Genomic DNA, 23,933 nt, shown 5'->3' with positions numbered 1-23,933 from the left:
TAGAAACAGGACGAACCATCTTAGGTTGTGTGTGGAACCACAAAGGACCCAGAAGAACCAAAGCGACCCTGAGGCAGGGGAATGTGTGGAGGCATCTCGCTCCCTGACTTCACACTTCATTACGAAGCTAGTCCCCCAAAATTGTGGGATTGGCACAAAAACAGGCACACAGACCAGAGGAATAGAGCAGAGAGCCCAGGAATCAACCTTCAGGTATGTGATCATTTAATTCACAAGAAAGGAGCCAAGAACATACACCAGGGAAAGGACAGGCCCCTCAGTAAACGGTGCTGGGAAAACCAGACACCACACGCCAAAGAACAACATTCAACTGTCTACACCCCACACAAAATGGGCCAAAAACCCAGTTTTCCACATCAAGCCCTTCCTCTCCTGGGTCCTCTGAAGACAGACACCCGCAGTGGTCAGCCCTGCACAGGAACCTTCTCCCCACTTTTCCTCACCTTCTCCCTCAGCGGCATCACCTCCCGGCAGGTCCTGAGGAGATCAGGCTCATGTCAGCCTGAACTGGACCCCCCAGTGTCCCAGAGCTGAAGCCTCAGTGGGTCCTGAGGAGACCCGGCTTCTGTTAGTGTGGACTTGACCCCGGTTTGTACCGAAGCCCGGCCATCAGCGTGGACTCAATCCCACATGTTCCTGAAGCCAAAGCCCCAGCAGGTCCCGAGGAGACAGGGCTCCTCCCAGCATGAACATGAACAGCATGATCTGAACAGACATCCTGCCAAAAAAGATACAGATAGTAAAAGTGATACAGAAAAAAGCTCAACATCATATAACATTAGGGAACTACAAATTAAAATCTTGAGACACCATAGCATACCAATTGGGACTGCTAAGCTCCAAAAATATGACAATACCAATTGCTAGAGGGTGAGGAACAAAAGGAACTCTCCCTCATAGCTGGGCGGATGCCTGTGCAGCCACTTTGTAAGACAATTTGGCAGTTTTTTCCAAAGCTAAACAAGTCTCACGTTGGGATCCAACAATCATACCTCCAGTATTTAGGCAACTTCTTTGAAAATCTATGTCCAAATGCAAACAAGGATGCAATTATGCACAGCAGCACTTCCATAATGGCTAAAAACTTGAAATCAGGATATCCTTCAAAAGATGAATGCATAAGCAAATTGGGGTACATCCACGTCAAGGCGAGTAGAATATGCCACCTCAAAATATGTCTCTGTGGCATAAGGGTTATTGGTCTGCTTTAAAAAAATCGGGCTTCCCTGGTGGCTCAGTGGGTAAGAGTCCACCTGCCGATTCAGGGGACACAGGCTCGAGGCCCGGTCCGGGAAGATCCCACATGCCACAGAGCAACTAAGCCTGTGCGCCACAACTACTGAGCCTGTGCTCTAGAGCCCGTGAGCCACAACTACTGAGCCCGTGTGCCACAACTACTGAAGCCTGCATGCCTAGAGCCTGTGCTCCGTGACAAGAAAAGCCACCACAATGAGAAGCCCCTGCTCGCCAACACCCAGAGAAAAGACTGCACGCAGCAACGAAGACCCAATGAAGCCAAAAATAAAATAATAAATTTATTTTTTAAAAAATCTCAGAAAACTGAGACTGCCGTTTTATGAAGGACATTTACAATAGAGAAATCTCCATTTATAAGGGTATGTCCCTCTTTGCACCAAAAATAGAAGGGTAATTAAATCTTAAGTAACTCTTTTCAATGGGGAAGTCCTGACTTAAAAGTGCAAACAGCCATACCCTTGTTTACTGTGCTTTGCATGATAACCTTCCATAACTGGCCTTCCCCCCTTCCCCAGCATCTTTTCTGTTTTTAGCTGAAGATGGTATTGAAGGGGATGGTTTTGGTCATTTCAGGGAGTGACTCAGTTTTCCGTGGTATCCCCCCTCTATTCAGAAGGTATACATGTTATTAAACTTCTGCTTTTCTCCTGGTAATCTGTCTTTTATTACAGGGGCGGGGGGGGCCTCAACCAAGAACCTAGAAAAGTAGAGGGAAAATTGTTTTTCCTCCCATACACATGCAGTGGAATACTACTCAGCAGAAAGGAATGCACCATCCACCTATGGAAAGACATGGATAAACCTTCAGCGTGTACTGCTAAGTGAAAAATCCAGCCTGAGCAGGCTGCACACAGTATGACCCCATTGATGACATCCCGGGAAAGGCAAAGCTACATAGATGATAAGCAGATCATGGGGTGGGGGGTTTGAAGTAGTCCATGTGATACTCTAGGATGGATACCTGTCACTATGCATTTGTCTAAGCCCATAGATGTGTGTAGCCCAAGGGGCCAATCATAATCTACTCAAATTTAGTTATTTAGGGTGTAGGATGTTGCACGATGGAATACGTCATGTGACAGAATCTAACTGTATTAGAAATATATGGAAACAACTCACTGTAGGGGATGGGGTAAAAGCTGCTGACTTAAGTTACCTTTGGAAATGAATGGAATCTGTAGGCTAAAGGCAAAATGGCCCGTATATATACAGTGGGCTTTGTTTTATGAAGTTCTTTCCAGGGTGTAGTAGCTAACAATTCTGAAACCTCTGCACATGTAATGTGGAAAGGAGCAATGCATAGATAAATGGCAGATGGTGGGAGCCAGGCTCCTTGCTGTGGGAGCGCGAAGTTACAGGTACGCAAGGGGAGAGCCTCTGCCCTCGTAATCCTGGATCTGGGCTTCCTGGGAGGATGCCGACTGGCCGGGGGGAACACACAGATCTTCACGCCGGGAAGACCCTGCAGACATAGGAACTTCGCACCCCATCTTTCCATCCACACCTGCTGGAAACACTCAGCACTCCGTAATCAGTCAACTGCAGCGTTTAAGACATTCTCACCCCTAAGCAGATAAAGGAGCGTGAAGGTCTTGCTTACCCCTAAGCTGTCCCAGAATCTAGGCCCTGGGTGGAGCCAGTTTGGGGATTCCTGGGACAGTGAATCCAGGCCCTGGGGGTGGAGCCAGGTTGGGGGTTCCTGGGCCTCTGACCAGCAGGTGAGAGGAAGGAGGAAGACCAGTCCTGAAGACAGAGGTGCCCTGAAGTCTGTGAGCCCAGGAGCCACGATGGGACTCATTCCCAGTGAGGACATGGGCGGGGCCTGCAGTGGTTCTGTGTTCCCCCTGGGCCCTTTGATGAAGCCATGGCAGCACTGGGCCCAGACGTCTCCTGGCAGTGTCTCAAACTCTGACACAGTGGTTTTACACAGGAACAAGAGAATGGAGCTGAGCCCCTGACGGCCACTCCTTTCTGGCTCTGAGTTGCTTCCAACAAGACCGCAGTCACCTGCATTAGTCTGCTGTGACCCATCTGCCCCCACTTTGCCTTTCCTCTCCCTCCCTGCCATGATTCCAGTGACATTTCCAGCCCGGACCCCTCTCCCAGGCCAGACGTCTCCGTCCAGTCACTGCACACCCATCTCACCTTGGGGGCTTAGCAGGGTTTCAGAGGACTGGGATCCTGCAGCTCCCCACACCCAGGAGCAGCCCCACCTTCCCAGGTTGCTGAGCCCAGGCACCAGGTGTAACCGAGCAGGACCCTGTGGGGCCTTCCCAGGACAGACCCCTCCCCCACACCCTCTGCTGTAGCTCCCCTCTGAAGTACCTGGATAACAGTGCCCGATGCATGCTTCCTCCACCACCAAGTGGAAGAAATTAACTACTTGATGATCAGGAACAGGTAACCCCGGAGCTCCTGGTGCTTAAGAATTTATAACGTTAACCGCCCGTTACCTCACCATCAATCAGAGAATTGTGCACCAGCTGATCACATACCCTGCGACCCCCCTCCTTCACTTGGCCTTGAAAATTGCTTTGCTGAAATCCTTCAGGGAGCTCGGGGTTTTAGAGCACAGGCCACCTGGCCTCCTTGTATCGGCACTTTGACAATTCAGGCTGCACCTTCGTCCACCACCCCCGGTGTCAGTAGACTGGCTCTGCTGCCCTCGGGCGAGCGGACCCACGTTCGGTTCGGTAACACTGGGGCCTCCCAGGCTCCCACTTGCCTTGTGCCCCAGTGACTGTCAGCTCCTCCTCCACAGTCTTGTTGCAGCAAAAACAGAAACGAAGTTTCCCTGCCCTGAGAACAAGGGGACAGCGAAAAGACTAGAGAAGAAACGTAACCTGGCCTGAAAGAGCTCATCACTCCTTGTTTCACTTTGTCATTCATTTGTAGTAACTAGATTTGTACTCTACAAAGCTAACCTCACTCCGACACTATGGAATTTACCTTCGGCACCCATCACCCCTCACTGTGTGTGTTACAGCCCCTGCTTCTCACTCCCTAACCTTATTATGTAACGCACTTAGATTCTATACGCTCCTCATAACAAATCACCCCCTAGTTTTTCATTTCAGAAACAAGGTCACTGGCCAATAAACCAGAGGCAAACGGACGCAATTACCAGTCTGCTGGACCCCAATTACCGGCGACCTGATGCCAGCGATGACTGTTTTGAAATAATGCAAAGGAAAGGAGGAATGCAAGACCTTCACTACTTTGATCCTTATCCTCTACCCTGGACTGCAGAAGCCCCACATATAAAATCTTCCCTGATTCTCAAAGAGGGGTGCCCAGTTCTTGAGGTGCTAGCCAGCTGTGTCTTCCCTGCTGCCTGGCAGAAAAATAAAGCCATCTGTCTCTTCCTCCAAAACCCCTGTCTCCGTATTTCTGTTCGGCCTCGGTGCACAGGGAAACCGATATTTCGACAACAGCCTGTGGCCAGTTCCCACACTAATTCCCCTCTACGCCCACAGCCGTGGCCCAAGCCCGATCTTGTGCCTGGTTCCTCCATCAGACCTGACAAACCTCCCTGCCCCACGGTGCGTCTCACATCCCACCCCAACGTGGTCTTTCTGAAGCATAAACGAGACTGTGACTCTCTCCCTCCTGTAATCCCCCAAAGTTTCCCCACTTTCGCTAGGGTATCTGCCAAGGCCCTGAGAGTCCCCGGCAGCCCCACTAGGCTGCTGACTCCTGGGTTCCCAGACACTGAGCACCTCAGCAGGCCAGGTGACACGGCAGGAAACCCCAGAACTGCTCACCTCAGGAGGGGGCTGGCACTGCCACTGCCTGATCAAAGAGAGCAGAGAAGGGTTCCCCAGCTGGGACACAAACTCTGCACGAGTGGCCTCTCCTTGAGCCATTAGCTCACCTCGTATGACTTGAGGGAAGGAAGGACCGAGGCACACTTGCTTCCTAAGGAGGATGCTATAGGCTCAGTCATGTCTCCCCAAATCCACATGCTGAATGCCTAACCCCCAGGACCCCAGGATGTGTCTGTATTTGGAGATGGGATTTTTAAAGAGATGATCAAAGTAAAAATGACGTCACTAGGGTGGATCCTAATCCAATAGGATTGATGTCCTACAAGAAGAGATTAGGACACAGATAGGCACAGGGGGAGACCATGTGAGGACCTGGGGAGAAGGTGGCTGTCTAAGCACCAAGGAGCGAGGCCTCAGGAGAAGCCAGCGTGCAGACACCTTGATCTCCGACAGCATCCAGGACTGGGAGATAGGCCTGTTATTCAAGCTGCGCAGTCTGTGGTATTTGTTACGGTGGTCCCGAGCAGACTCACAGGGTAACTCAGGGCTCAGACTGGACAGACCCCGCTCTCCATCCCCTTGTACGTGAGTTACAGGAGCCCCAGGCACTGAGGAGGGGGTCCCTGAGGAGGCACAAGATAGAAGATGCTAGGCATTAACACGACTGCATTCATGTTAAACGTGCCTGAAGTCCATTCACCTGAGATGGTTTTGTCCTGCATGTACATCGGCACCTTTAGTCTGAACTGCAGACCTTTGGCTTCACCACCTCCACTGCGAGCATTAGCTTCACCTGCTGTGGACCATCTCCTATAGGATTTCCAGAACCACAGAGCATCGAAGCTTCACAGAACCCAGAATCTGTGCGCTAGTGTCTGGGCGACCCTCACAACAGAGCCGCACAGCTGCCCATCAGAACCCATTTCCCTTTTTCCTGTGCACAGCTACCCTGCACATCCCAGCCTTCCCACCCCTTACAGCTGGGGCACAGTGTCTCGTGTTACCAAGGGGAAGGGGTGGAGGTGGTGAGGGCCTTGGCCAGCCTGCATCCTAGGACGGAGGGCACGATGTCCCTGTGGTCACCCCACCCCGCTGGTTGAAACACTCACCTGGAAGCAGGGAGGAGAAACAAAGTGGGGGCAGAGCCTGGGAACTGACACCCACCTGCCCTGGACTCTCACAGGAAGGGGACAGAGACATCTTGAGCTTCAGCCCAGTTTGGGGAGACACTATGTTCCAGCAACAAACTTGGCCTTAAACGCTAAGTTGCTTTACAAACCCCTCCCCAGCTGTCACAGAAAGTCAGGCTTCATCTCATCACACGTTTCTCAAACACCAGCTCACGCTGAGACCACCTCTCAGGTGATGGTGTTTCAGAGCAGCCCCTTTAAAAGATCCCTGGATTTCAGCTCTCCCCGCCCTGCCTTCAGTTTAAGGGAGAAGTTTCCTTGACAACCTACCTTGACAAACCTGCTCAGTTTCCTTAACAACCAAGCTTCGCAATCTCCCAAACTCTTCTCCTTCAAACATTCCTATTCTAAGCTTGATGAGCCTAAAGTGACAGTGCTGTCATCACGTGCCACAGGGTGACTCCTCCAAGCCCGTAGTTACTGGTTACATGATGCTACTGATGATGACATCCCAGAAGAGCCAGCTTTGCAATATCACCATTTCTGGACTCGGCACTGGGTCCCTTTCCACGGACAGAGTGGAGTGGCTGTTTCCACGGGCCCCGTGGTGGAAGAGCTCACCTAATGCAGCCAGGACTTCATCCTTTCCAGGTGATTCCAGGGTCCTCATTCTCCCCAGACCCCCACCCACATGGCTGCTGGCTGCTATCTATACGGGACCTTGGTAATCTCCTAAAATTAGGGTTATTTTATACACAGGTAATGGGTTGAATGCTGGTCCCAAAATATGTTCCCCCCAGAACACAGGAACCAGACCATATCTGGGAAAAGCATCTTTGTATATGTAGTTAAGGGTCTCAAGGTGAGGCCATCTGGGGTTAGCGTGGCCCCCAATCCAATTGAGAGAGTCCTTATGAGACAAAAGGAGAAACACAAACATAGAGGAGAAGCCACGTGAAGGCAGAGACAGGAGGGCTGCAGCCGCAAGCCTGGGGATGCCTGGAGCCCCCCAAAGCTGGAAAAGGCAGGAAGAGCCCTATCCTGGAGCCTCTGGAGGGACGTCCATCCTGGAACACCTTGATCTCAGATGTCTGGTCTCCAGGACTCGGGGAGGATGAATTCCTGCTGTTTTAAACCACCCAGCTTGTGGTCACTTGTTACAGAAGCCACAGAACAGTCACACGGACCCTGCTCTGTGGGACCCTGGAAGTGCGGGTCTCATTAAAGACCAACAGAGGCTGGGTTACAGAACCCTTAGAGTCAGCACTGGGCCCCAGAAATTCTAAAGCAGTGGCTGGACACCAGAACGTTGAGGGGTCAGTCGGAAGCCAATCCCTAAGGGTGCCGGCTGCACACGGCCTCCCCAGGTTTTTATGCCTGCCTGTACAAGTTGGGGATAAGTATTTCCATCCTGATTCGGGAACTCTGATATCACCGTTCACGCTGCCAATTAAGAACCCACTAGTTACACAGAGGAAAACCCTATCAGGAAAACCCTTGCTCCAGTGGTAAACAATTCTGAAGTTGGTCAGAGGTGGGGAATCATCTCTCATGCAGCCAGCAGCCCCCCCGCAAGGAACGTCCTCATTGCAAAGCTGGGGGACCATGTCAAGGCGTCCCTGAGTAAACATGAGCTGACCCCCAGGCCAGCTGCTGCTGAACTGTTCCCACCCTTCCCAGCTAAAACACCTGAATGTGTGCAAGGACTTGAAAGCCTAGAGGAAGGGCCATGGAGCCACACCAGCACGGAGGCCGACTTGGGGCCTGCAGGCCAGCCAGCATGGTCCTGGCCCCGGGCGCTCTTCTGGAAGCTTTCCATCTCCCTGCCCAATGTACCCCTCCTGTCCCGGCCCCCACCGCTTTTCTCCGTCCTCACCTCTGCCCGGGGAGAAATTCCAGCGGCAGGTATGGGTGACACATCCTCTTCTTTAGCAGGTGGCAGCGCGGCAACACCTGCAGAAAGTCCACCAGAGCCCCACTCGCACCGGGCCACGCACAGAGCCGTGGGCCCTACTCCCTCCCACCAGCCCAGCCCCGAGACTGCCGATGGGGCAGAGAATATGGCGTCAGGCACAGCTGCAGGAGCTCTTGCTGCCTAGAGCGGGGTTTATATTGACCTCAGCCCAGGCACACCTGGGGAGGACTGGCCGGCCGGGCCAGACTGCCCAGGTCAGCCACTCCTCGCCCCTCAGGGGCTCACAGTTGCATAAAATGGACCTTGCTGCACCGGTCAGTTCCAAGGAACACGTGTAGGTCCTGAGGGTCAGGATAGACAAGGGGCTGCAGCCCTGGCTTGTTTTCTAACCATTTTATCTGGCCCATGAGTGGGAGACAACTTCAAGAAGACCCTCTCCTAATAAGAGGAACCCAGGAGTCAGGGAGAGGAGGGGTGGTGGGTGGAGACAGAGACCTGGTGCCCCGGCTGCAGTGGAAGTCTCTGGAAGACCAGGCGGAGGGAGGCCACACAGAGTGAAGCCCAGGGTCACAGACCTGTCGGAGCTGCTGTTTGTTAGTTCAAGTCCTGCTCTGAGGTGCTCTGTGTCAGCTCTGAGGGACAAGTGAGATGGGGGTGCTCTGCAATGAGGGCTATGCGCACGGTTCCTGTGTGCCCAGCCCTGCCGTGGTACCTGCACAAGGGTGTTCCGTATCCAAGGAGGGGCCTGACCACGAGAGCCCCGTGGGCTGCTGGGTAGCTGCACAGGTGAGCTCCATATCCTGGGAGGGGCCTGACCACGAGAGCCCCGTGGGCTGCTGGGTACCTGCCCAGGTGAGCTGTATATCCTGCGAGGGGCCTGACCACGAGAGCCCCGTGGGCTACTGGGGAACTGGTAAAGATGTCGGGACAGTCAGTGAAGCCACTGAGGATATGCATCCAATAGTTCCTAATTCCTACACCCTGCTGGTCATTGTACCATCCCCCAGGACATAGTATTCTGTATGAGACGTACATGATGCTTTCTTCTGTATTCCATTAGTCCCAGAGGTCACAGAAATTTTGGCTTGTGACTGGCAGGACTCAACATACAAGGAAGACAGTACTGCTGGGTCGTCCTCCCCCAAGGGTTCAAAACTTCCCGCACCACCTTTGGGGAAACTTAACTAAAACCTCAAAGATCTACCTCTGGAGAAGGGAACCCTCCTTCAATATGCAGACGACATTCTGATCCCCAGCCCTACTAAGGAGGCCTCTGAACTACCTAGCCAATAAAGGATAGAAGGTGTCCAAGACAAAGGCTCAAATATCACAGACTAAGGTGACCTGCCTGGGCTTCATTCTCACAGAAGGTCGGAGAAGCCCATCCCAGGAAAGGGAAGAAGTCATTTGCAGCCTTACCCCTTCTAAACCTAGAAGACAGCTTAAGGGTTCCTAGGGAGGTCGGGGTTTGCTGCATCTGGATCCCTAACTACAGTCTAATAGCTGGGCCTCTATATGAAACATTGAAAGGAAAAGATGATGATCTGTTCGAATAGAATCCAGAAGCGGTCTTTCAAGAATGGAAAGAGCAGTTAATTCAGACCCTTGCCCTGGACCTCCCTAATTTAGCTAAACCCTTTGACCTTTACATTCTGGGTAGAAAGTGAATCGCCCTTGGAGTATTAGTGCAAAAACTGGGACCTCTTGAAATGGAACAATGCAAGAATGCCCTCCAGGTAGGAGAAAGTACGGTCACCAAGGGCTTGGCCCGCCGCCCCATCCAGCCAAGATACTGGGGGTATCTAAAAACCTGGAATCCGCAGCCCGCAAGGCCAACTCCCTCCTAAGGGGAAAGGACCGCACACGGTGATCCTAACCACCCACCATGCCCTGAAGTTGCAGGCATCGCTCCGTGGGCACACTGACCTCGAGTGAGGAAGCCCTCCAACTCCAACCTCCAGAGGGACAACTGGGGGCAACGGGTCCCCATGATGACCCGTGTGACCATCACTTGACGTGGATCTTCTCTCAGAAAACAACAAGAGCGTGCCCCAAAAGAGCAGACTACTGCTTGCAGGACTTACTGCACCCAGAGCGGAGCTCATAAGCTTGGCGGGGGAACCCTAAATAACGCTGTCACCATAGAAACGCCTACAGACACCGCGGTGACGGCGGCGGCCGATGAGACCGGCTGCACTCCTGGCTACTTGAAAAGGCCGTTGACTCAGTGGCCGTCATGGGTCTGGATCACCACCGGCCCTGGACTGTGTGGGAGTTGAGCAGGCAGGGTTCTGACACCTGGTGCTGTTTGTACGTTAATTCAGGGGCCTAATTGAAGAAAGCGCAGACTACTGGTCAGAGCATCTAGGCTGGCAGAAACCGTCTGCCTAAGGTGGCCGAACAAATGTGGGCGGGGTAAAACCGGCCCCCCCAGCGTCTCTGCGCATCTCTTTCCTGCACCCTTAAAGGTCATTAGAATCTATAACACTTCAAATGCTGGGGCTCAGGCGGACGAGCAGTGAGGGAAGAGCCCTGGGGACAGTCAACCTCACCTGGAGGCTGCTGGGGAGAAGTTCTGCCCCTCCCCCCGAGTATGAGGCCTCCCGACTCAGCACGAAGCAGTTACAGAAGCGGGGTCTGCACCCTCAGCGCCCCAACAATGAGGAATGGGACAAAAGGCAGAGGAGGGGTTTGTCACCGGCAGAGCCCATGAAAAAATCCTGGGAGATAAAAATAGAATCCGGGCAATAAAGTAAAGTCTAACGTTTATTCCTTTGTGCTTTGTCTAATTTCACTTGCTCCTAGGTTTCCACATGCAGAGGTCCCACACCCGGCACTTCAGAACCTATTTCCTGGTGCAAAATGGCTGGGCCGACACCTCAGCTCGCGGGGCCCCATGCAGACTCTGCGACATGGAGCCTGAGCTCCAGCCAACCCTGCCCTCGAGACTCCGCCCCTTCCGTCCCGCTGACGCTGCCGGGATCCCCACACAGCAGCCCCGCCCACAGCCCTCGGGGGAGCGCACGCTCTCACCTCTCCCCGTTCTCTGATCAGAATCTAAAGTTTCCTTTGCTTCTGAACCAAACTCAGTCTCGTTCTCTTGGCTCCAATGACACGGGGCAGGGGACCCTTGTTGGGGCCCACTCTGCAGGATCAGTGACAGAAATTGAGAACATTGTAACTTCAATGAACAGATGTGTGAGCCAAACTGTAATTAACCTAGAGCCGTGTATAAGGCTCGGGTAAAATAAGATGTTTCCAACACTTCCATTTGATATTTCCATCACTTTAGTATAGGCAAGTTCAGTGAAGGGGATTGTCTTATTTGTCAGGTCAACATTGGAGAAATGAAGTGATTTCTTTCCAAGGATGTACATCGAATAATCTTGACTGAAGCTTCAATATAGTTTTGAATGCTTTTCCATTGAAAATGATACCTCTCTTTCAGCTCCCCCATTTCTGAGAAGCATAAAATCTTATAATTTATTATTACCAAAGGGGAAAGGTGCAGGGAGGGATAAATGAACAGTTTGGGATTAACACGTACACACTGCTATGTATAAATAGATCATCAACACAGAACTACTGTACAGCACAGGGAACTACACTCAATATTTTGTAATAACCTAGAAGCGGAAATAATCTGAAAACGAATAGATATTTTTATTGACATCATCTATCAATGACAGATACAATGTACCCTAAGGGAGGCCGATGGTCAGCGCTTCTGACCCTGAAGACTTTAATCATCTTAAGTTCGGACTCTGCCTACTGCCCAAGGCCCTTAATGAACATACGTGTAGCCATAGCGTAAAATTCCCCAGTTTAGGGTTCAGGGAGACACTGATTTGGAAACATCCCTGGTGTTCTCTTACCATGCACGGGACCCTTCCTACAGCTAAAACATGACTCTGACACCCAGAAGGTGGTACACCATTTGATCGGGAAGAGTTTGGAAAAGGCATCTCATCTCCTCATCTCCAGGGAGTCGGGTTCACCCCTCCAGCGTCTTTCCTAACAATCTCCCCACTTGGGGATGTCAGCACCTTCAACCTCCTGTTGCGCACAGTTTGGAATTTGTCCAGAGGATGAAGCGGAAGGATGAGAAACAATGAGAGAAAAGTCCTAGGTGTTCGGACAGGCACATGTCACTCTCATTTCCAATCAGGAAGACGAAATGACCAAAGGCTAAGATTGCCCATGGAAAAAGAATACGGTTTGAGGAAATCCCACTATTTTGTGGCCAGTTCCAAAAAACACAAGTTGAAAAATGGAACTCAGGATCACTAAAATTCACGAAACTGCAGAGTTGAAAATATCTATCATTGAAAAATGTCTTGAGGGAAGTCACCGAAAAGGAATTGTAAACAAGGGAGAATGGCAGGAAAGGGATTTGAAGAGGTAAAAAGGACTCATCATGAAAGCACAAAAAAGGGGCTGAACATCGCCAACGGTGCAGTTAGCCAAAAAGGGCGTATGCTTTTTTCCTGAATATATTAAAGAAAAGGGCATACACCCTTTTTAGCCAACCAAACAGGTGGGCATTGCAAATCAATACTACAAAAAGTATCACACTTCGCATCAGTCAGAAGAGCCATCCTCATAAAGTGTAAACACCAGAAATGCAGGACAGGGCGAGGAGTGAAGGGAGCCCTGTGAGGCTGATAGTGGAAATGTAAATTGCCAACGGGCACACTGAAGAAGTGTACTGTGTTTACTAAAACATCTAAACAGATGAGCTACAGAGCATAGGGCACTTGCACTCATGGGCGAATATCTTGGGAAAAACAAAAATCGTCAGGATACAGGCACCCCAACGTTTACCGCCTCTCTGTTTAAAAGAGCCTCGACTTGGATAAAACCGAAATATACCTGGAAGGAAAAAATGGATAAAAGAGATGTGGTACATATGTAGAGTGGAATATAACTCAGCCAGGAAATCAATGAAATAAGGCCAGTTGCATCAACTCAGGAGGAGTTATGTAAGATCATTCTAGGTAACATAAGTCAGAAAGAAAAAGACACATATCGTAAGATATAACTTAAAGGTAGAATCAACAATGGCTACACATGAAACAAATTACAAAACAGAAACATAGTCAAATATGTAGAAAACACACATAAGGCTGCCAAAGGGGAAAGGTGGGGAGGGGTGAGGCATTATGCAGGAGGTTGAAATTAGCAAAGATACCGTTCCAAATACCAAATTGATAATAGACGAGGCCTACACAGAACCTCAAAGAACTGCACTCAGCACACTCAAGTCACCAGAAAAAATTCTATACGACTGTTAAGAATCTGAAAAAGAATTTATTGATGTCTGTTTCTATGTGAATCAAGTGGATGTAGAACAGCAACAAACAGCGTTGAAAATCAGCTGTAACCAATATAACAATAGTAGAAAAAGACAGTGACAGACATAAAAACCCTTATAACTTTTGCTCAGGGGCTATGATGCAACATGGATTGAACACACCTAGACACACAGCAGGATGAGACATAAGGTTGGACACTCTTGGGACTGAGAGGATTGGTGAGGTTGAGTGAGCAAATGCAGACCCTTTAAAGTAATACTGTGTGCTACCCATTCCATGGGTCCCAACTCTCCAGGTGCAACGCAACCTCCCTACAGCTAAAAGCTGCATGGGAAGCCCAGAGGATGATACACCGTGTGATCATGAAAGGTTTCGACAGCGCACCTCATTTTTCATCTCCTGGTGCTCGGGTTCACCATTCCAGCCGCTTTACTAACAATCTCCCCACTTGGAGAATCAGCACCTTTAACCTCCTGTTTCGAACAGTTTGCAATATGTGCCGAGGATGAACGGGAAAAGGGGGAACCAATGAGAGACTCGCTGGAGGTGTTTGGTCGGGCACATGTTACTCTCATTTCCCATCACGAAGAAGAATTCACCAAAGGCTCAGCCTGACGCCCCGAAACCAGGATAGGGCCTGAGGCGATGCTGTGGTTTTCTGGGCCAGCTCACAAAAAGGGCAGTTGAAACATGGAGCTCAGGGGCACTGCAACTCACAAACCTGCACAGTGATAAATGACAACTACCATCCAAAAATACATTGAGTTAAGGCAACGAAGAGGATTTGAAAGCAAGGCAGAATTGCAGGAAACAGATTTCAAGAGGTAGATTGGAGTTTCCTTGAAAGCACATGAAAAGCGGCAGAACTTGGACAATGATGCAGTTGGCCAAAAAGGGAGTATGTGTTCCTTCCTGAATATATTCAGGTAAAAAAGCATACACACGTTTTGGCCAACCAAGCAAGCTGGGAGAGCAAATCAGCACTACAAAGAAGTCTCACTTCCCCCCGGTCAAAACGGCCATCTGAAAAAAGTGTAAAAAACCACAAATGCAGGACAGGCCATGGAGAACAGGAAACCTTGTTATGCTGACGGGCGGGATGAAAATTGCCGCAGACACTCTACAAAAGTGTATGGTGTTTCCTAAAACATCTAAACAACAGAGCTACAGAGCATAGGGCACTTCCACTCATGGGCGTATATCTTGGGAAGACTAAAAATCAACAAGACACAGGCACCCCAAAGCTTAGGGCTGCTCTGTTTACAAGAACCTCGACTTCGGTACCCGTTCCATATCCCAGGAAAGAGAAAAATGGATACAGAAGTTGTGAAACTTATGTACAATGGAATATCACTCAGCCATGAAATCAATGTCATAAGGCTAGTAGCAGCATAATGAGTGGATTTAGGTACGATAATTCAAAGTGAAAAAGGTCACACAGAAAAAGAAATTTATCAAAACATATCACTTATAGAGGGAATGTAAACATGGCTACAAAGAACTGAATTAAAACAGAACAGAGTCACGCTTTTAGAAAACACACTTATGCCTGCTTCAGGGGAAAGGTGAGGGGGGGTTTTCATAAAACAAGAGTTTGAAATTAGCACAGATACCGTTCCAAAAACCAAATATGTAATAGACAAGACCTACTCCTTGCTCAATGAACTGGACTCAACAGCTCCTATTCATCGCAGAAGAAAAATTCCAGCCCTTGTTTCTCAGGAGCTCTGGGGTCTACCTGCGAGGTAAACTTAACTCACCTGGCACAAGGCGGCCATCCCGGGTTTCACATCAACATGATCTCAGGCACAAACCTCCTGGCTTTTCCATTGTGTCTTTAAGTTACTTGTTGAAACAACTGCACAAATATGACAAAGATATAAAATCAGGCTTCTGCCCCAGTGCCTGCTCATAAATGATTTTCTGCCACTTTAATGATAAAGATAGAACATTTCAACATTCTGCTGCCCTTAATATTTGTCATTTTTCTTGATATTTCTATTGAATACTCTTTCAATATTTTAACAATGGAACATTTATTTACCTTGTTCCAGACCCACCCTGTAGTGGTAAAGTTTTGTTGTTATATTTCTATTATGTTTCCTTTAAAAATCATTATGCTATTTAACTGGATTAAGTCAATTCTACAGGCATTTATCTTATGATATTGATGAAATTAATACATAGAGGGCAGTAGTACAAGTTGATTGTACTCCAGAGCCTCTATTAGCACAGTTAAGTAAGTATAACTATTATCTATATGTAAACCAAAGTACATGCCAAGTGAGACTCTCCGACGCTTCTTCACTGTCTGCCCCTCAAGCCTGTGAGAAATGGAATATTTCTTGCCACCTCAGTAAACAAAAGATGCCACAGTCATCCTCTCCAATGTGAGCGGGCAGGCTGAGGAACTCAGGATATGCAAATACAGGATGCAGGCCCCAGAGAGCTGAGGTGCATATCAAAGGAAGGAATTCGTGAGCCTGACTCCAGCATCTTCGCATACAAAGGAAAGCCCTGCATTGCTCACCTTGGGAGAGCAGGTTCTCCTTAGCTGACAATCACCTTTTCCCGTCCCCCATCACCTGCGCCAGCCCCCCGCCCTGTCCCCTCCCCCCCCCCGGGTGCTTTAGCTCAGGGAGGAAGGGGCGCACAGGGCCTCGGCTGAACAAGAGGCCTGGGAGCCTCGGGAGGAACTTTCGGCCGCTTTCCCCGCCGTCGGGAGGAGGGTCGCTGACGCTGCGGCCGGACCCTGCGCCTCCCTCGCCCCGTGTCCCCTCAGGACGTTCAGCCGCCCTCTCCCCACGCCCCCCGGGCCCCGCGAGCCAGGCCGAGGGCAGGGCCGAGAGGAGGGGCCGAAGTTCCCCGGAACCAGACCCCGAGGCTGCTCGTTCTGCACAGCAGCGGCGGGTGGCCGCGAAACCCTTCCCCTCAGAAGCTGCTCTTGCGCGGCCGCCCGGGCACCAGACCCACTTACCCGGCCCGCCGTCCCCACGACTGTCGCGGCTTCGGCCGCCGGGGCCCCTCCGCAGCCGGTAGCGTCAGTGAGGCCGCCCTCCCCTCGGGCTCCAGGGCAGCTCCGTGACGGCGGACGGAAGAGACCCCGAGCCGGGAACTCCAGCTCTGAGGAAACGCGGGCTCCGTTCTGGACGCAGTGGGTGGGGCCGTTCTGCCCCGAGGCCTCCTGGGAGGGGGCGGGGCGCCGGGGGAGGAGCCGCCAGGAGCTCAGGGCCCCGTCGGGGGTCCTGGAGGGGCGGCCCGGCCTGAGGGCCCCGCCCACTGTGGCCGCAGCACAGGCCTTTTCCCTGCAATCCTACACAAAAAGTCAGAAAGATACACACGGTCTACAGTGAATGTTCACAAACGGTGGTTGCTGCTGTGCTTACTATCCTATTAAACGTGGGAAATCCATAACACACTTGAAGTTAGAAGTTAACTATGAATGTTTACCTTTCCTTATTATGTCTCTGCTATTCACAATTGTCGTTAATGAATCAGAGACTGTGGCATCACTAGTTAAAAATGAGCTCGTTTAAAAAATAGAACTCAGGCCCACCGGCCCTACTGTATCAGAATCTGCAATTTTACACTCTCTCCAGTGTACTTGTGGACCCATGAATAGTTGAAAGGTACATTTCTACCTCGACATTTCTCTTCTGTCTGAGAAATACGCACATTTTATCCAGTTTGATATAAATAAAACACTCAAAAATGCATATGTCCGTGTTGAAACCACCATTTTATCATTTCTTTTCCAGATGACTATAGTCTCTATACTGGTTTTATGGATCACATGACATACTCTTTTTTGTAGTTAGAAATAGAGAAAGTTACTTTGTGAAAAAAAATATATATGTATATATATATATTAGTGGATGATTGAAGACACTCTTCTAAATTAAAACCAGTTCTCTTAATTTGCTCTTTTCTTCTTGCGTCACATTATGAACTCTTCCCGTGGCCACATGTCATGTGTACTTTTAATTTCAGGGACTGCTGACATCCCAGGATGTGCCCATAGATTTCTCTCAAGAGGACTGGGAATGCCTGGACCGAGATCAATGGGAATTGTACAGGGATCTGATGTGACAAAAGTATAGGATCATGCTCTCCTTGAGTGAGGATACCTTCCTTCCAGAATTCCTTATCCACCCACAGGGTTTAGAGGCCTTCATTTGTAGAATGTCTCCTGGAATGTTCTGCTTCCTACAATAGGGTTTCAGATTGCAACGATTCAGGAAATATTGGGAGTTTGTGGGTATAATTTATGTTATTCTTTGCAAACTGCAGCCTCCTTTATAATATACTTTGTAACTGCTTGGGATGTGTCTATATGAACAGTGTACTATATGCTTCTGTTATAGTCCTTACAATATTTTATTCTCTTATTATCTGCAACAATCTTCCATGGATTCTTTGGGCTTAAGGTGTATTAAAAGGGAGACGGCGATTCTGGGACTTCCCTGGTGATGCAGTGGTTAAGACTGCGCCTGCCAATTCAGGGGACACGGGTTCGATCCCTAGTCTGGGAAGATCCCACGTGCAACGGAGCAACTAACCCAGTGGGCCACAACTACTGAGCCTGCGTGCCACAACTACTGAAGCTGGTGCACCTTGAGCCCGTGTGCCATTTATTTTTAGAGAATAAAATCACCTCTGAGTGATTACAATTTAGACCAGCTAGTCAAAATTCTTTATCACCTGTTCTTCTCAAACACTGATCAATGGAACAAGTTTTACTAGGGATAAGAGTGTAATTGTATTCTAGAGTTCATATCGGCAATATGGTTTTTGACCTTGATGCTGGATCACGACATTTCAATGGTATAACTGCTATTAATTGTCTCTTTGTTCAATGATTAAAGTCTCACATGATCTGAGTTCAGACTGGAGCCATCCTGCTTGGTTTCTGTCTATTGCAGATCTCTTCCAGTATGAAAGGACAAGAGCAATACGGCTTACTTTACACAATGTCTTCAAACTAAATGATGACATAATCTACATTCAATTAATTTATACATACCCTACTGTAGAGCAGGGTTTGTTACGGTGGCAGAGCCCGGTAATTATGTAAAACTGAAACTTTTATCTGCACTGGTTCAAGTCCTCTTCCTAAGAATATGTTTATAATCAACACTCTTTCACAAGTTACCCAATTTAATTCACCATAGCATTCCTCATATTAACTAAATGGAAAATCCTAAGCTATATACAAATCCAGAAAGGGCCAAAAATCATCTGCCCACATGGATTATTACAACCCATTGCTGAGGCATTCAAATTACTTATTAAAGACCCACTATGTCCATCAACAGCATCAATTTATATATTATTGCCCCAATGCTAGCCTTAACCCTGGCTCTCACAACATGAATTCCTCTTCCCATATCTTAGCCACTAATTAATATAAATGTAGGCATACTCTTTATATTAGCCATATCACACCTAGCCATTTATTCCATCCTCAGTTCTGGATGAGCTTCACATTCAACATACTCACTCACTGGAGCTCTAGGGACAGTAGCATAGACAATCTCATATGAAGTAATGTAGCAGTTATTCTATCCTCAGTCTTACTGATAAATGGATCATTTACACTTTCAACAGTAATTATTACACAGGAACACCTATGACTATTTTCTTCTGGCCCCTACTCAGAATTTTATTATCTCCGCAGTAGCAGAAATTCAATGAAGCCTCACTTGATTCAACAGAAGTAGAATCAAAACCTGTATATGACTTCAATGTAGAAGATGTAGCAGGCCCATTCACCTCTTCCTTGCTAGACAATATGTCAATTTCCTTATAATAAACATTTCCACAACAATCCATTTGTAGGAGCATTCGACAATCCCTAGGTGCCAGAATTATATACACCCCAAGTCATCATTAAAACACATCTAACAATCTCCTTTCTATGAATTTGAGCATCCTACCCACAATTTTGATATGATCAACGTCTACATCTCGTATAAAAATTTTTTTTCTACTAACATTAGCCCGATGTATATGAGAGTTTTCACTACCTGTCATCATACCAGGCAACCCACCACAAACTTAAGAAATATGTCTGACAAAAGAGTTACTGTGATAGAGTAAATTATAGAGGTTTCAATGCTCTTATTCCTGGAATTGAATTCTTCCTAAGAATTTTATATTCTCCATGTTACCACATTACAGCACATGCTATATACTAAGGTTCACTAGGTAAGCTTCAGGCCCATACCCCCAACATGTTGTCGTAGATCCTTCCTGTACTAATAAACTCTCATTGTTTTTACTATCATTCTACTGACCATTATCACAGGAAATATAATTGTATAAGAAGCTCACACTGGTTAATGGTATCCCCATTCTAATAAAAAAACACAAACCCATAAGCTACAGAAGCATCCAACAAATATTTCCTAAAACAATCCACCACACCAATACTACTTATAATGGCTAGTATCATTAATCTAATATACTCTGGTCATGGAACACAACGAATAACAAAAATCTTTCATCCAGCAGCATCCACCCTCATGACAATCGCCCTTGTCACAAAAGTAGGACTTTCCCCATTTCACTTCTGAGTGCCTCACGTCACACAAGGCGTCCCATGAACAGCAGGCCTGATGCTATTAATATGACAAAAGTGCACCCCTGTCACTTTTATACCACATGTCACCATCCATCAACCTAAATATACTATTAATCATAGTGATATTATAAATCATAGCTGGAGGCTGAGGGAGATTTAGTCAGACTCACCTGGAAAAAATTAAACCCTCCTCATCAAGTGCCCATATAGGATGAATAACAGCCGTTATAAAGTATATTCCGATTATAACAATCCTAAACATACTAATTTATATCATAACAACACTCTCTTCTTATTATTTATGCCCAGAGCCTGTACTACAAGAGTGTCATTATCACACACATGAGGTAAAACACCTCCCATCACAATCCTTTTCCTCACCATTATAGTATCATTAGGGCATAGTCCATCACTATCAGGGTTTTTACCCAAATGAATACTTATCCAAGAGATAACAAAAATGACAACATCATTCTACCAACATTAATAGCCATCACAGCAGTGCTCAGCATATATTTCTACTTGCAGCTAACATACTCCACATCACTAACTGTATTCCCTTCATGAAACAACACAAAAACAAAGCACATTGAACATTCAAAGAAATAACCTTCCTATCATTACTAATCATAAAACCCAGACAATTACTCCACATAACACCCATTCCATCCGTGCTGGACTAGGAATTTAGGTTAGTTCAGACCAAGAGCTTTCATAACCCAAAACAAGTAAAATTTACTTAATTTCTAAAAATAAGGATTGAAAGACTTCATCCTACATCAATTGAATGTAAAGCAAACATTGTAGTTAAGCCAAATCTTTACGAGACTGATGAGTTTTAACCCCAGGAAACTTTAGTTAACAGGCAAATCCTCTAGTCAACTGGCTTCAATCTGCTTCTTCTTCATTTGAGAAAGAAAAAAAGAAAAAAGGCAGGAAAATCTCTGGCAGAATTGAAGCTGCTTCTCTGAAATTACAATTCAATTTGTTGATTCACCACAGGGTTTGTGAGAAAGAGGGCTCAATCTCTGTCTTCAGATTTACAGTCGAATGCTAGCTCAGTCATTTTACCTCTGTTCATACACTGTTGATTATTTTCAACAAATCACAAAGATATCGGCATCTTATAATTACTATTTGGTGCTTGAGCTGGAGTAGCAGGCAGCACCTTAAGAATATTAATCCAGGCTGAGCTATGCTAACCTGGAGCGCTACTTGGAGACGCACAAATCTGTAACGTGGTCATAACAGTCCCTGCACTTGTAATAATTTTCTTTATTGTTGTACCCATTATATTGCAGGGTTTAAAAACTCACTTGGGCCACTAATAACTCGCACACCTGAGGTAGCATTTCCCCGAGTAAACCATGTAAATTTTTGACTACTTCCCCCATCGTTCTTACTCCTACTCATATCACCAATAGTAGAAGCTTGTTCTGGTACCAGTGGACCGTGTATTCAGCTCTAGCCTGCAACCTGGCCCACGCAGGAGCCTCTGTCGACATAACCATTTCCTCCTTACATTTATCAGGTGTCTCCTCAATTCTTGGTGCTATTGCTTTTATTACTATAGTCTTTCATACAAAACCAGCAGTCATAACCCAATACCAAACACCATTATTTGTTTAATCTTCACCAACTATAGCCATATTACTATAATTACCACTCTCAGTCCGAGCAGCCAGAATTGCCATACTCTTAAGAGATAGAAATCTCAACACTACTTTCTCTGACCCTGCAGGAGGAGGCCGAATCCTATACCAACACCTATTTTGATTCTTTGGTCACCCTGAAGTCTGTATTCATGGCCTACCAGGGTTTGTTATAAATTCACACATCATTACACACTATTTAGGACAAAAGGTGCCTTTCAGCTATTTGGGAATAGTATGAGTCATGCCCACTGGCTTTTTAGGATTTCTCTTGTGGGCCCATCATATATTTACCATAGGGAGAGCTGTCCACTCAGGAGCATACTTTGCAAAAGCTACCATAATTGCTTCTATCCCGACAGGAGTGTGCTTTCTCTGGTTGCAGTGAGCAGTAGCGACTCTACGCTGCGGTGCATTGCCTTTTCACTGAAAAGGCTTTCTTTATTGCAGAGCATGGCTTTCACGCTCTAGAGGGCAGGCTCAGTAGTTGTGGCACATGGGCTTTTTGCTCCACGGCAGGTGGAATATTCCCACACGATGGCTCGAATCCGTGTCCCCTGCATTGGCAGGCAAATTCTTAACCACTGCACCACCAGGGAAGTCCCTGGTTAGCAACTGTTCACGGAGGTAATATTATATGACCTCCAATATATTATGAGTTTTAGGCTTTAGTTTTTCTTTTTACAGTAGGAGGTTTCACAGGAATCATCTTAGTGAACTCATCCCCGGACACTATCCTCCAGGATACATACTATGTAGCAGCACACTTCCATGACCTAATGTCCATGGGAGCGGGCTTCACTATTACGGGAGGCTTCCTACACGGATTCCCACTATTCTCAGGTTACACAGTGAACTCAGCATGAGCAAAAAGTCACTTCACGCGTATATTTGTAGTAGTAAATATGACTTCCCGCAGCACTTTCTGGCCTCTCAGGAATGTCATTACTTTAGTCTCACTACTCGGAGGCACACACAACATGAAATATTGTGTCTTTTGGCTCACTCATCTCAATAGCAGCAGTAATGCTAATCATAATCTTCATACTTTGAAAAGCATTTGCATCTAAACAAGAAGGCTAAGCACTAGAAACTGATACTCCTAACCTAGAATTGTTACATAAATGTCCTCCACCATATCCTATGTTTCAAGATCCTACCTATGTAAATATAAAATAAGGAAGGTCTCAAGTCCTTTTCAACCACTTTCAAGCCAACACCATAACAATTATGTCTTTCTCAATAAATGAGAGAAAAGTAAAAAGTGATGTAGCTTTGTCAAACTTAAATCAGAGGCTAAAATCCTGTATATCACGAAGGCATATCAATTTCATCTAGGATCTCAAGATATAACATCACCGATTATGGAAGAACATTTACATTCTCATCATCACACATTAATAGTGATTTTTGAAACTAGTTCTCTATATTATTTCTCTAACATTGACAACTAAACTAACTCATATACATATAATAGATGCACAGGTAGAGAAAATGTGAACAGTTTACCAGCCATTATTGTAATCTTAATTGCTCTATCATCATTGTGAATCCTTTACATGATACATGAAATCAATAACTCTTCCCAAACCATAAAATCGATGGGTCAGTAACGATACTGAAGCTACAAATACACAGATTATGAAGATTTAAATGTTGGTTCCTCTGTAATCCCCACATCAGGGCTAAAACCAGGAGAATAATGACTAATAGAAGTCAACAACCACGGAGTTAGAGAGAGTCATAGAATATTAGTTTCATCTGAAATTGTTGTACACTCCTGAGCTGTTCCTTCTCAGGCCTAAAAAGGGCTGCTATCCCAGGACGCCTAAATTAAAGAATCCTAATACCAACAGGACCAGGCCTATGTTGTAGACAAGAGAGCTCATTTTCCTGAGTTCAAAGACGGGCCAGAGGGATATGGCTGAGATGAGGGGTGAATCTGGAGCCCATGGGGATGCACTCTCCAAGCTCCAGGATAGGAATGGGCCATTATTGGTTTAATGGACGTCTGGGGTCCCAGGCCACCCACACCACACCCTCCCGAGCAGGATCTTGGCAACATTCCCTGTCAGTGATGAGGCAACCTAGCACTTGTCACGCCCCGATGTTGTGTCCTATGTGGGCACCATGCTGTGGGGACCACACCCACACTCTGCAGGTCCATGCTACAGGGTCCTTCTTGCCTCAGGAGTAGAGACCACCCAGCAAGCAGTTCGCTCCCCAACCAGCAGGAGGAGGGGAGGAGAGCAGGGGCACCAGGGGAATCTCACTCAGACAACAACACCCAGGG

General features: G+C 47.4%; 1 long non-coding RNA gene across 1 annotated transcript; it reads right to left on the bottom strand.

Moving 5' to 3' along the window:
* Positions 1-8,051: 8,051 nt before the first annotated feature.
* Positions 8,052-16,543, bottom strand: LOC136794216 (uncharacterized). The gene is made up of 3 exons (XR_010840595.1): positions 16,383-16,543; positions 15,166-15,263; positions 8,052-8,128 (listed from the first exon to the last, which is right to left on the bottom strand). It is a non-coding gene; the product is annotated as an uncharacterized lncRNA (long non-coding RNA).
* Positions 16,544-23,933: the final 7,390 nt, after the last annotated feature.

Source organism: Kogia breviceps, chromosome 5, assembly GCF_026419965.1.
Source record: "Kogia breviceps isolate mKogBre1 chromosome 5, mKogBre1 haplotype 1, whole genome shotgun sequence".
In the NCBI taxonomy this organism is placed as follows: Eukaryota; Metazoa; Chordata; class Mammalia; order Artiodactyla; family Physeteridae; genus Kogia; species Kogia breviceps.
Note: the sequence above shows the minus strand (reverse complement) of the source record. Positions and strands in the feature narration are given on the sequence as shown.